General features: G+C 40.2%; 1 pseudogene across 38 annotated transcripts in view; it reads right to left on the bottom strand.

Annotated features, from left to right (window-relative positions):
• The window catches only part of LOC134482707 (uncharacterized), a 501,539-nt pseudogene that overhangs the window by 43,983 nt on the left and 445,527 nt on the right, over positions 1-12,029 (bottom strand). For 36 of the 38 annotated variants that reach the window (XR_015641629.1, XR_015641613.1, XR_015641625.1 and 33 more), the window contains one exon: positions 5,967-8,047. The exons of the other annotated variants lie outside the window; for them this stretch is intronic. The product of XR_015641629.1 is annotated as an uncharacterized LOC134482707, transcript variant X22 (transcript). Of the gene's footprint in view, positions 1-5,966; positions 8,048-12,029 lie in introns of those variants that run through there. 38 annotated transcript variants of the gene reach the window in all.

The following is a 12,029-nucleotide window of genomic DNA, read 5'->3' as shown; positions in this document are numbered from 1 at the left end:
TCTCTGCTTCCCTGAGAGGTACTCATCCTAGTCCCTCCTGCTAACTCGAGCCAAGGCTAATGCCTGGTTGTCTCTCCTAGGTAGTGCCACCACTGCTGATTCATCTTTGCTATCTTATCTCTAACTAACTGGATGTCTGATGTATCCTTGAAGTATTTGCCAGTGGATTGAGCTGCTGCTGCTAACCTGTGAACCGAACTGTCCATTTCTAGACAACACAGATGGATTTTGCTTCAAAGAACCATTCCTAACAGGTCCACCTACCCCATATCCTTTCTTTCCCACTACTTCTGGTGGGTGGTGGGCTAAAAGGGAGGTTAAAGTGTTTAAGAACCATCATTAGAAATAGGTTTTGAAAACATTAAAGCTACAGTGACGTTCCCTGTGAGACAGGTTAAGCCCTATATACAGTTCCCACTATATCACTCAGATCATGTGACAACAGTGGCATCTGTGATACAGGTTGTCACCTGTGATATCTACTAGCTAGCATACCAGGACACAGGAAAACTAAAATTTCCAATAATCCCCTTAAATCTGTGTTCTGACAATAGCAAAAGACAAAACACTAAATGATTATTGCAAATACCTTAAAGTCTCATTAAGGATTTTCAAATATAATATTGTAGACTGAGAAGTCCTCTAAAAAAAAATACACAGCTTAATTTCTCTCCCCAAGTGTTCAAAAAAGAAAATTACTACATAGGCATCTTCTAATCAAAAAATGGCATAACTATGCTACCAGAAATGTTAAGTAGATGCTATTTCTAGAGAACCAGATTCTCATACTTGGCCTTGGAGGAAGCCTGTGGTTCCCTCTTATATGCCTGGACCAATTGGAGAGTAATTGCTTTTCTATAATGCAATCTGGCATTTCTTATTTGAAAATGAGCATGATGTAAAAATGAAATTATAGAGAGCAGTCCTGTGTAGGAGTTAGAGCTAATATAGCGCGCTTATCAGTGTTGCTGAACAGAAAACCAACAGGAAGGTATCCTCGTTCTTCAGTGCTTTGCTGTGGAAGTCTGATGCTCTATCTAGCTTACTTCATATGAAGTAAAAGTAAACAAGAGAGCTATGCAGGTGCATATTCATGTTAGTTCACCAACCAGTTTTCCAGTGGTCAGCACTGTTTTTATAAAGCATCAGAGTGCTGCTTTAAATATGTATGAGTTTCTGTGCACTGGAAGGGTGCAGAGGCAAACTCATAAGACAGCAAAGCAACCTTTCAGTTTGTAGATAGGTACTCTGAAGTAAAACGGAGCATTTCAAGGAAGTATTATTGTGTGTCACATATATGGGACTGTATTTACATAAGCAAATTATCCATACCTTGACTGTCACATAAATATGTATGTTGCTAGATGTATTTTCTGTTATTTAAAACTTTCATCTCCCGGCTTGAGTAAAAAGCTTAAAGGCTCAGCATATATTAGCCTTGTGAAAATGCAGCCAGGAAAAACTGCAGTTTAATCAGTAGATATTTCAAAGCTAGTGACCTCAAATCTATTTAACAAGATTCTCCCAAGAAGGAAGGCCCCCCTGTAATTTAACTTGCTTTTCATCTTGCTGGTGTGACTGCCATATACCGATGGCATCTTCAGGTCACAAATCTCGTATTTCTAACATAGTAGCTTTAGGCTCATTTTACAATGTTAATATGCTAAGTAGAAACTATGTGGAAATCTTCAATGATTCTCAGACAACACATATAACATTGCAGGTAGCTTTAATACCCAGAAAGCCCAGCGACCACAACCGATGCTGGGATCACAACAAAGATACTTCAGGCTCCTTATAAATGCATTAATCACTCAAAGGAACGTTGCCTTTAATGACGATAATGTATGTTCCTGGGATTACACAACCGAACAGAGAATCACTGAAGGAAAGATAGGCCAGAACTTATGATTAAGCTGTTGACCAGCAGTTACTTTACCCATAAAAATCACAACCTGCAGAGGCAGTGGCTAAAGCGGAGGAACCATTATAGACTTATAATTAGCATCAATCAAGGCTACACTCCTGTTGGCATCTGTATTCACTTAAAAAAACCAATCAAATGCTTTAACTTTGTGATGGGAAGCTTGATAGACAGCTAGAAACAGGAATCATCCTCAGGTAGGACAATTTAAAACTTTGTGAGCAAAAGGAAGGTAGAAAGTAGTAGTCTTAATAAAGGAAAACCCAAACGGGAAGCAGAAGAGCTTGAGCAGGAATACCATGGAGCTGCAGTCTTCCTGCACATGCTGTATCTTCACCAATGTTCTCTCAGGAGACTTTAAGATATGTCCTTGTCATCTACTAATGCATTGCACTGCATTCATAGCTACCCTGGGATTCCTGCCACGGGCTGCAGGTTGAACAACAAACACATATTTGCATGTTCTCTCTGTGAGACCCATGGGATGGTGGATGAAAGCATAAATCAGAGAAATGTAAGCTTCAGGATACTGTCCTAGCCACAAATAAATAGCCAGACATTTCTGCCTAGCACTAACTTATTTCCCATAACCCTCTTACTTATACGCCTAGAGATGAGAGATGCAGAGTAAAACTAGGTGTTATTTACATAATTACAATTGGACTGTCAGTGCCGTCTAATTGCATCTGCACTCTGCTTTATATCATGTAGATGCTGATATGCTGTCATCATTACTGCTCATATAAATATGTCTGTCTTAATGAACAAAGACACTGCTCAGGTCTTTGCCACCCCTTGAGTTCATATGGCTTATACCTTAATGATAGCAATTTTCAAAAAGAATCTCTTCTCAAAATAGTTTTTGGCTGTTCAATGTTCATTAGCTGAATTCTTGGGGTGAAGGAGAACTTGGACCATATAGGAAGGCTGGGAAGTCATGTTCTGATAGCAAAACTGGCTTAGGAGTGACTCAGAATGATAGATGGAGACCAGGCAAGGCATCCCTAAGGATGCTTGTTCACCTTCACCAAATGAGACTTTGGTGGCAAACACTCTTGTTATAAAGATGACTGTCAGCCCCATGATTATTTTATTTCCAATGTGAGGTTTTATTTATAGTTTTCTACATTGATCTACCCAATTCCATGTCTTAAAATAAATCGCCCCCTTTTTTCAGACATACACACTTTCCTCTCAATAAAGAAAAGTGTCTGTGTGTGTGTCCATTGTTCTTCCTACTCATAGAGGGATGAGTGTCAGGAACAACTGGAGAAAACAAATTACCTAAAGCATAATGGCCACAAACTACGGCAGGAGTGGCAGGATGCTCAAATTCATAACATTTATATTTTCACAGTCAAGGAACAAAGATTTTTCCATATAGCATGACATCCTTGCAGAGGCAAAGCAATGGTGCAAAATATCACGGTGGCCAAATGTCACAATAGTTCCTTTGAGATCACAATATTGTAAATGTTGAAAAGTCCCACCATCACTTTGACCTTCTCACAAGCAATAGACAGGAAAACTCTTCTGGCCCCTAAGAACAAAAGCCCATGGGAGAGGAAAGATGGCTTAGTGGGTAAGAGCAATTCTAGAGAACCTGAATTTGGTTCCCAGTATCCATTTTGAGTGCAGCAATACTACGTTTAACTCCAGCTCCAGAAAATTTTATGTTCTTTTCTGCTCTGTATAGGTATCTACACAGAGTAGCATATACAAACACATACATAAAAATAAAATAAATCTTTTTAAACACACCAAGGAACAGTAGAACCTTTTTTCTGAATTGAAAATTCATGGTAGTTTATGCTCTACCATGGCATTTTTTTCCCACTCATTACCATCCTGGTGAGGGAAATAGTTACTTCTGTCTCAGAGAGTAGATAATGGGGGAAACGAGTGGTCCTTCTATGAGTGCCTGAAAAGGACTTCTACGTGACCACCTACTGCCTTCTCTACAAAATTATCCTGATCCAACATGTTTCCCAATGTTCCATCAAGGAGAGAAATCAAACTGTAGATAATGAATCCCTATAGTAAAGATAAAACTTGGTGGACTCACAGAGGCTGAACCACCAACCAAAGAACATACAAGGGCTAGACCTAGGCTCCCTGTACATTTGTGGCAGATGTGCAGCTTGGCCTTCATGTCGGTTCACTAACCATTGGAGAAGATGAGATCTCTGGCTCAGTTGTCGGATATTGGATTTCTTTCTCCTAAATAGACTACCTAGTTGAGCCTCAGTGTGAGATGTGCTTAGGTCTATGCTGCCGACTGGAGGTCCCAGGGTGGTCCCACTTCTCTGAGAAGAGGAGAGGGTAATGGGTAGAGAGATTTGTAAGGGTGGAAATGGGAGAAGAGAAGGGTGGTGAGATCAGGAAGTAAAGTGAGTAACATAATTTCAATATCTGTTCCCCCCCAAAAAAATCATAATAAAAATTGAAGAATACTTTTACAAAAGCTAATTTCTCATAATGAATGACAAATGAACATTGACGGTAGAATCTAAGTCCCATGTCTTGCTCAGGGATTGCTCATCTAAGGACTCCAAGCCAAGCTTTTGTCTTTCACTCTAAGGAGTCCTTTGATTCTCACTGACGCACAAGAAGGTTGTGAAATACTACATGAGGCTGACCTTACCACAGGGAAAAACTGCCAGCCAGACATACAATGTCCACTAATACTGAGTCAGGGACAATATCAAAGACCTTTATGTTGACTCCTTCACAAAGGAGTTTGGTGTCAACAAGGTTTCAGAGCTTAGGAAATGACACAGAAAGGGGCAGTCACTTCCTCATCAGAGAACACACATTTGCCAAAATCTGATGTGTCTACAACTCTTTTTTAAAAAATGACACAAACTAGAAAAATATTTTCAGTAAATACTACTTTTTAGATCCAAAGGAAGAACTATTTAAAGGCTACTCCACTCAGATAGAACACACTGCTGTGTGTAGTTAATACCATAGTCTTGGTATCAAAAATAAAATGGAAATTATCAGTAATGGCAGGAGGGAAGTGAAAATGGAGGAATCAGAGAAAAAATAATCACATGTAATACATAATCACACATAAATAATCACATATAAATGCATAGAAAGAATAAGAAAACTCTCCTAAAAATGCCATCAGGAAACTCCTATCAAATATATGCTTCCTGTCTGCTGTGTACTCTTTCACAAGGTGTTCACAGTCTCTTATCTCATTGTCCCAGAAATGAGTCATGGTACTCACAGCTTCAGTCCTAAGTTGACTACAAACAACCTGTGTGAAATACAGGAACTTTCTTAATTATTATACATGGTAAAGATGTCTTTAATATAGGTTGTACCACGCAGTCATTATCAATAGAAAAAAAGTGAGCCGTGAAGCCTCAAGGATATGGAGTTAGTGGACAATTTGGAAAACTGTTCAATCAATTGGGTTTTTTGTCAGGAGAAGTGGCCTCCCAGTGTAGTAACAAATACTAGGAAAACTTATATTCTCTCTCTCTCTCTCTCTCTCTCTCTCTCTCTCTCTCTCTCTCTCTCCTCTGCATGTGCATGTGTGTTTGTCTGCATTATGTACACACATGTACCATACATGCATGTGTAGATGTGTGTACATTTGTTTGGAAGCTGATGGTCAACATCAGGTGTCTTTCTTGTGTGTTTTCCATTCTGTTTTTTTGAGATAGGATCTCTGATTTGAGTCTTGAGTTTATTGACTCCTCAAGTCTGGCTCACCAGTGTGTTCCAGGGATCTGCATGTGTCCATCCAATTCAACACTGAAATCAAAGACTCGCACTATGGAACCTGACCTTCAGGTAGATATCGATATCTATGATATGAACTCAGATCCTCATGATTGGGAGGTAGTAGCTCAGCTTTCGAGCCCTCTTACAAGTCCTCCAAGAAACCATTTTAAATGGTTTACACGCTGTGGTCATTGTTCTAACAGTAGATGTAATGTATTTGAACATTTTTGGAAAAGTGATGTTTGTATCCAATGATGGCTAATATAAAAACACAATAAAAAGGATTTCCATAGCAAGAACATAAAAATATGGGCTTATTTATTGTATACCCTTTTGTTTTTGACAATTAGTGAATATAGACTAGAACTATGGTTGTCAATCTTCCTAAACATACAACCCTTTAATATAGTTCTTCAGGTTGTGTTAACCCCCCCATCATAAAATTACCTCATTGCTACTTCATAACTGTAATGTTGCTACTGTTATGAGTCACAATGTAAATATCTGATATGTAGGATATCAGATACATGACCCCCCCTTAAAGAGGTTGTAACCCAAAACATAAGAACCACTGGACTAGAAAAACCCTGAATATCAAAACCCCAATCATACATACATAAAAAAGAACTGCAGAACAATTTGAGATACAAATCTACAGCATTCTAGTCATGGGTTAGTCTGATTTTAAAAATAAATATTATGTTATTCTCAACACATTAAAGGAAATCTCTTAGATAGCAAGATGCATGACAGGTCAAGATTCTATATGGTAGCATGAAAGGGAAAAATATCCTTAAACAAGATAGAGAAACTTTCTCTGATATGCACTACTCAGAGCACATATATTGAGTTATCTACAATGCTGGCTAATTACAGAGCACACCAGCAATAGAAAATGCTATTTAAGACAATCTAGCAGATCTCTTTCCACTACTCTGCCTGCTATCTTAACTCAATTAGACTTAATAATGTGACTGAAAAGCTTACATTGAAAGGTAACATGTAGTTATGCAAACATACAAAAAGGGAAATTCTTAACATAATATTACAGCCTATTTCCTAATTATAACAGCATCCGTCTATCTAAAATCTCAATTCCAGGCATGTATTGATTGCTAATTTTCCATAGCTGGATCTGATAAAGCCAAAGACACACTTCTCAGCTCTTCAAGGGTTCTAAGTCAAAACTACAAGCCACCCCCTACAATGTTCAAGCTGAATACATAGCCAAAGACGAGATAGTCTCTATTGTCTTGCTATGTAGTAATACCCATAAGAGGTTTGCAATTGTCTCACAGAGCATATTCACTTTAGATTCTTTATACCTTGCTTTTTCATTTTTTGTATTGTTGGCCATCTGAACAAATCCATTGTACAGCAAACAGGAGTGGATCATTTCTAACTTAACATTGATACAAATTCTTTGGAACTGATAGACTTCTGACACTGACATAGAGCAATGATCTTGAATTTATACAGCACTGTTTGATTTTTTCTTATTCTCTACATTATGTAGCATGTGCAATGCTTATAATATGTTTCCTATTGGTTATTGTCTTTGTTTTATCTCAGTGAACACATATACTGTCACCTGGATGGGTGGGCATTCATACTACCCCAACTAGGGCTCAGGGAACACAGTAGACATGGAAATAGAAGGCAGGGAAAAGGGCTATGTACCCTCAGGGTGTGATCTCACAGTAGCTGCAGATACCAGCACTGGGCCTGCATAAAACCGGACTGTCTAACAGTCAATCATAGTTTGGGGACAGGGCTGGAGGGGCTGAACCCTTAGCTATGGTGGATTTGGGGGAAGGGAAACTCATTGTCTATTTTAAGCCAACCAATTCCAGTAGATAATTCTAAAGCCATGGTCATACAGATGGCCCTGGTTAAAATCAATGGTTATAAAACAAAAAGACATGAATGTGTGACTAGGTCCACAGGGAAGTTCGAGGGTGTCAGGGCTGAAAGGGAGATAAGAGAATGTGGGGGAGGGTGAGAATAGCCCAAATACACTACATACATGTCTGGATTTCTCAAAGTGTAAGTTTGATCAATAAAATAAGTTTGACTGAAGAAATTGGAAGAACCAACTGTATACTAAATGAGAAGAGAATAGTTTTATTTTAAATATGTCCTAATAAACCTTTGTTTCTTTAAGTTCTAAAAACATGTCCAAGAGGAGCCAGCAACCATAGCCAAACTGTTACAAACAGAGGCCAGCCACATGTGGTTTCCAGAGGCATATGAGAGGAGGCCAATGTAATGGCACTGGTGGCAATTCCTGAGCATGAGAGGAAGCTGTGAGCTATGGGCCATGCTATCTTCGTTTTCTTCTCAGCTACATGCTGCAACGTGGACAGGGCTTCCGTGTTTCACCTGAAATACAAACACAGTGGTTTTGACATTACTTTGGTGTGAGGAGAGAAGAGAGGGTACAGTGAGCTGTGCATACTATAAAATGTTACAAATACATAAATTAAACATGAGAACACTATACATATGTAAGTTATAAGCAAACAGGAAGCCAGACTGGTGTGGTTGATTTGAAATGTCCTCATTATAACACAGATGTGCAAGAAGTATTTTTTTTATTGTTTTTTCCCATCACATAATTGACTTCACGTTGCTCAAAGCTCTTCATTCTCATGTGGTGGTAAAGATATAAAAGGAAGTACAAACTGTGTGCGTGCTTCTTCTAACTCAGGTGCAACAGAGAGTAGTAAACCTGAAGTCAATGGCAGGGTTACTTTTGGTTTAGAGGCTGTCCTCTCCCTGCTCCTGCTTCCTAATGTGCTCCTGGCACCATCTCAAGAGGAAGTGTATGCAGCACAGTGATGAAGAGCGAAGCATCTGTTCTCGTCACTGCCCATCCTGGGTGGGCAGCTGCAACTGGGATAAAACAGAGTTCGTCCTGCCTCTGACTGTGGCCTGTGCCTTCATGACACATGTTCAGACAGTGGCTGCAGTGGTCCTCTCTGCAGAGGAACAGAAAGACAGCTTCTGCTCATCCCCCTTTAGCTGACTATACTCCTCACCTGAGCTCTAGGAATAGTAAGAAGGACCCAGTTTGAGAGTAGAATCCTGTATGGTGCTTCAGATAACCAATGCTTTTGCTATTGAGACCCTACATAGAGTATGTGCAGATCTTCCATATATATTCATTTGATTCTTTCTCAGTCTAACAACACATCGGGGCTGACTCAGACATGAACCAAAGACAGGGGAGTGTAGGGAGAGTGAAGGGAGTGTGTTTTCTTTCTTCCTTTCTTCCTTTTTAATTGAAAAGACGTTCTTCTCTCATACAACATATCCCAACCACCATTTTGACTTCTTCTTTCCCCCATACCCACTCCCTCTCCACTTTCCTTCAGAGAAGAACATCCTTCCAGGAGACAGCCAATCCTCTAGGAGCTGCATGAGGCAACCCAACAGGAGGAAAAGAGTCTCAAAAGCATGCAAAAGAGTCAGAGATGCATCTACTTCCATAAAACCACCGACCTAACAGCCATATCGTGCAGAGAGGGCTTTGCTTAACAGCCTCCTTTTGGCCTCTGTAGCCTGCACCAAGGTGCTTTAGTGAACTATTAAAAGTATTTCTGTAGGTGAGAGAGAGACACAACCGCCTGGTCAGGTGGGCACTCCTGAGGCTGCAGAGCGGAAGAGACCACCAACACTGCTCACCCCTGCCCACATCCCTGGCCCAAGAGGAAACTGTATAAGGCCTCTGGGCTCCCATGGGGGAGGGCCCAGGAGCGGCAGGACCCCTGCCTGAGACACCACCAGAACCTGAAGGAAACAGACCTGATAAACAGTTCTCTGCACCCAAATCCCGTGGGAGGGAGAGCTGAACCTTCAGAGAGGCAGACAAGCCTGTGAAACCGGAAGAGACTGCTCTCTGCACACACATCTCGGACGCCAGAGGAAAAAGCCAAAGACCATCTGGAACCCTGGTGCACTGAAGCTCCCGGAAACGGCGGCACAAGTCTTCCTGGTTGCTGCCGATGCAGAGAGCCCGTGAGCAGCACCCCACGAGCGAACTTGAGCCTCGGGACCACAGGTAAGACCAACTTTTCTGCTGCAAGAAAGCTGCCTGGTGAACTCAAGACACAGGCCCACAGGAACAGCTGAAGACCTGTAGAGAGGAAAAACTACACGCCTGAAAGCAGAACACTCTGTCCCCATAACTGACTGAAAGAGAGGAAAACAGGTCTACAGCACTCCTGACACACAGGCTTATAGGACAGTCTAGCCACTGTCAGAAATAGCAGAACAAAGTAACACTAGAGATAATCTGATGGCAAGAGGCAAGCACAGGAACCCAAGCAACAGAAACCAAGACTACATGGCACCATCGGAGCCCAATTCTCCCATCAAAACAAACATGGAATATCCAAACACACCAGAAAAGCAAGATCTAGTTTCAAAATCATTTTTGATCATGATGCTGGAGGACTTCAAGAAAGACGTGAAGAACTCCCTTAGAGAACAAGTAGAAGCCTACAGAGAGGAATCGCAAAAATGCCTGAAAGAATCGCAAAAATCCCTGAAAGAATTCCAGGAAAACATAAATAAACAAGTAGAAGCCCATAGAGAGGAGACACAAAAATCCCTGAAAGAATTCCAGGAAAACATAAATAAACAAGTAGAAGCCCATAGAGAGGAGACAAAAAAATCCCTGAAAGAATTCCAGGAAAACACAATCAAACAGTTGAAGGAATTAAAAATGGAAATAGAAGCAATCAAGAAAGAACACATGGAAACAACCCTGGATATAGAAAACCAAAAGAAGAGACAAGGAGCTGTAGATACAAGCTTCACCAACAGAATACAAGAGATGGAAGAGAGAATCTCAGGAGCAGAAGATTCCATAGAAATCATTGACTCAACTGTCAAAGATAATGTAAAGCGGAAAAAGCTACTGGTCCAAAACATACAGGAAATCCAGGACTCAATGAGAAGATCAAACCTAAGGATAATAGGTATAGAAGAGAGTGAAGACTCCCAGCTCAAAGGACCAGTAAATATCTTCAACAAAATCATAGAAGAAAACTTCCCTAACCTAAAAAAAGAGATACCCATAGACATACAAGAAGCCTACAGAACTCCAAATAGAATGGACCAAAAAAGAAACACCTCCCGTCACATAATTGTCAAAACACCAAACGCACAAAATAAAGAAAGAATATTAAAAGCAGTAAGGGAAAAAGGTCAAGTAACATATAAAGGGAGACCTATCAGAATCACACCAGACTTCTGGCCAGAAACTATGAAGGCCAGAAGATCCTGGACTGATGTCATACAGACCCTAAGAGAACACAAATGCCAGCCCAGGTTACTGTATCCAGCAAAACTCTCAATTAACATTGATGGAGAAACCAAGATATTCCATGACAAAACCAAATTTACACAATATCTTTCTACAAATCCAGCACTACAAAGGATAATAAATGGTAAAGCCCAACATAAGGAGGCAAGCTATACCCGAGAAGAAGCAAGAAACTAATCGTCTTGGCAACAAAACAAAGAGAATGAAAGCACACAAACATAACCTCACATCCAAATATGAATATAACGGGAAGCAATAATCACTATTCCTTAAGATCTCTCAATATCAATGGCCTCAACTCCCCAATAAAAAGACATAGATTAACAAACTGGATACGCAACGAGGACCCTGCATTCTGCTGCCTACAGGAAACACACCTCAGAGACAAAGACAGACACTACCTCAGAGTGAAAGGCTGGAAAACAACTTTCCAAGCAAATGGTCAGAAGAAGCAAGCTGGAGTAGCCATTCTAATATCAAATAAAATCAATTTCCAACTAAAAGTCATCAAAAAAGATAAGGAAGGATACTTCATATTCATCAAAGGAAAAATCCACCAAGATGAACTCTCAATCCTAAATATCTATGCCCCAAATACAAGGGCACCTACATATGTAAAAGAAACCTTACTAAAGCTCAAAACACACATTGCACCTCACACAAAAATAGTGGGAGATTTCAACACCCCACTCTCATCAATGGACAGATCATGGAAACAGAAATTAAACAGTGATGTCGACAGACTAAGAGAAGTCATGAGCCAAATGGACTTAACGGATATTTATAGAACATTCTATCCTAAAGCAAAAGGATATACCTTCTTCTCAGCTCCTCATGGTACTTTCTCCAAAATTGACCATATAATTGGTCAAAAAATGGGCCTCAACAGGTACAGAAAGATAGAAATAATCCCATGCGTGCTATCGGACCACCACGGCCTAAAACTGGTCTTCAATAACAATAAGGGAAGAATGCCCACATATACGTGGAAGTTGAACAATGCTCTACTGAACGATAACCTGGTCAAGGAAG

Source organism: Rattus norvegicus, chromosome 17 (genome assembly GCF_021556685.1).
Source record: "Rattus norvegicus strain SHRSP/BbbUtx chromosome 17, alternate assembly SHRSP_T2T, whole genome shotgun sequence".
NCBI classification, from domain to species: domain Eukaryota; kingdom Metazoa; phylum Chordata; class Mammalia; order Rodentia; family Muridae; genus Rattus; species Rattus norvegicus.
The sequence above is the reverse complement of the archived record's forward strand: the minus strand, read 5'-3'. Positions and strand labels throughout refer to the sequence as shown.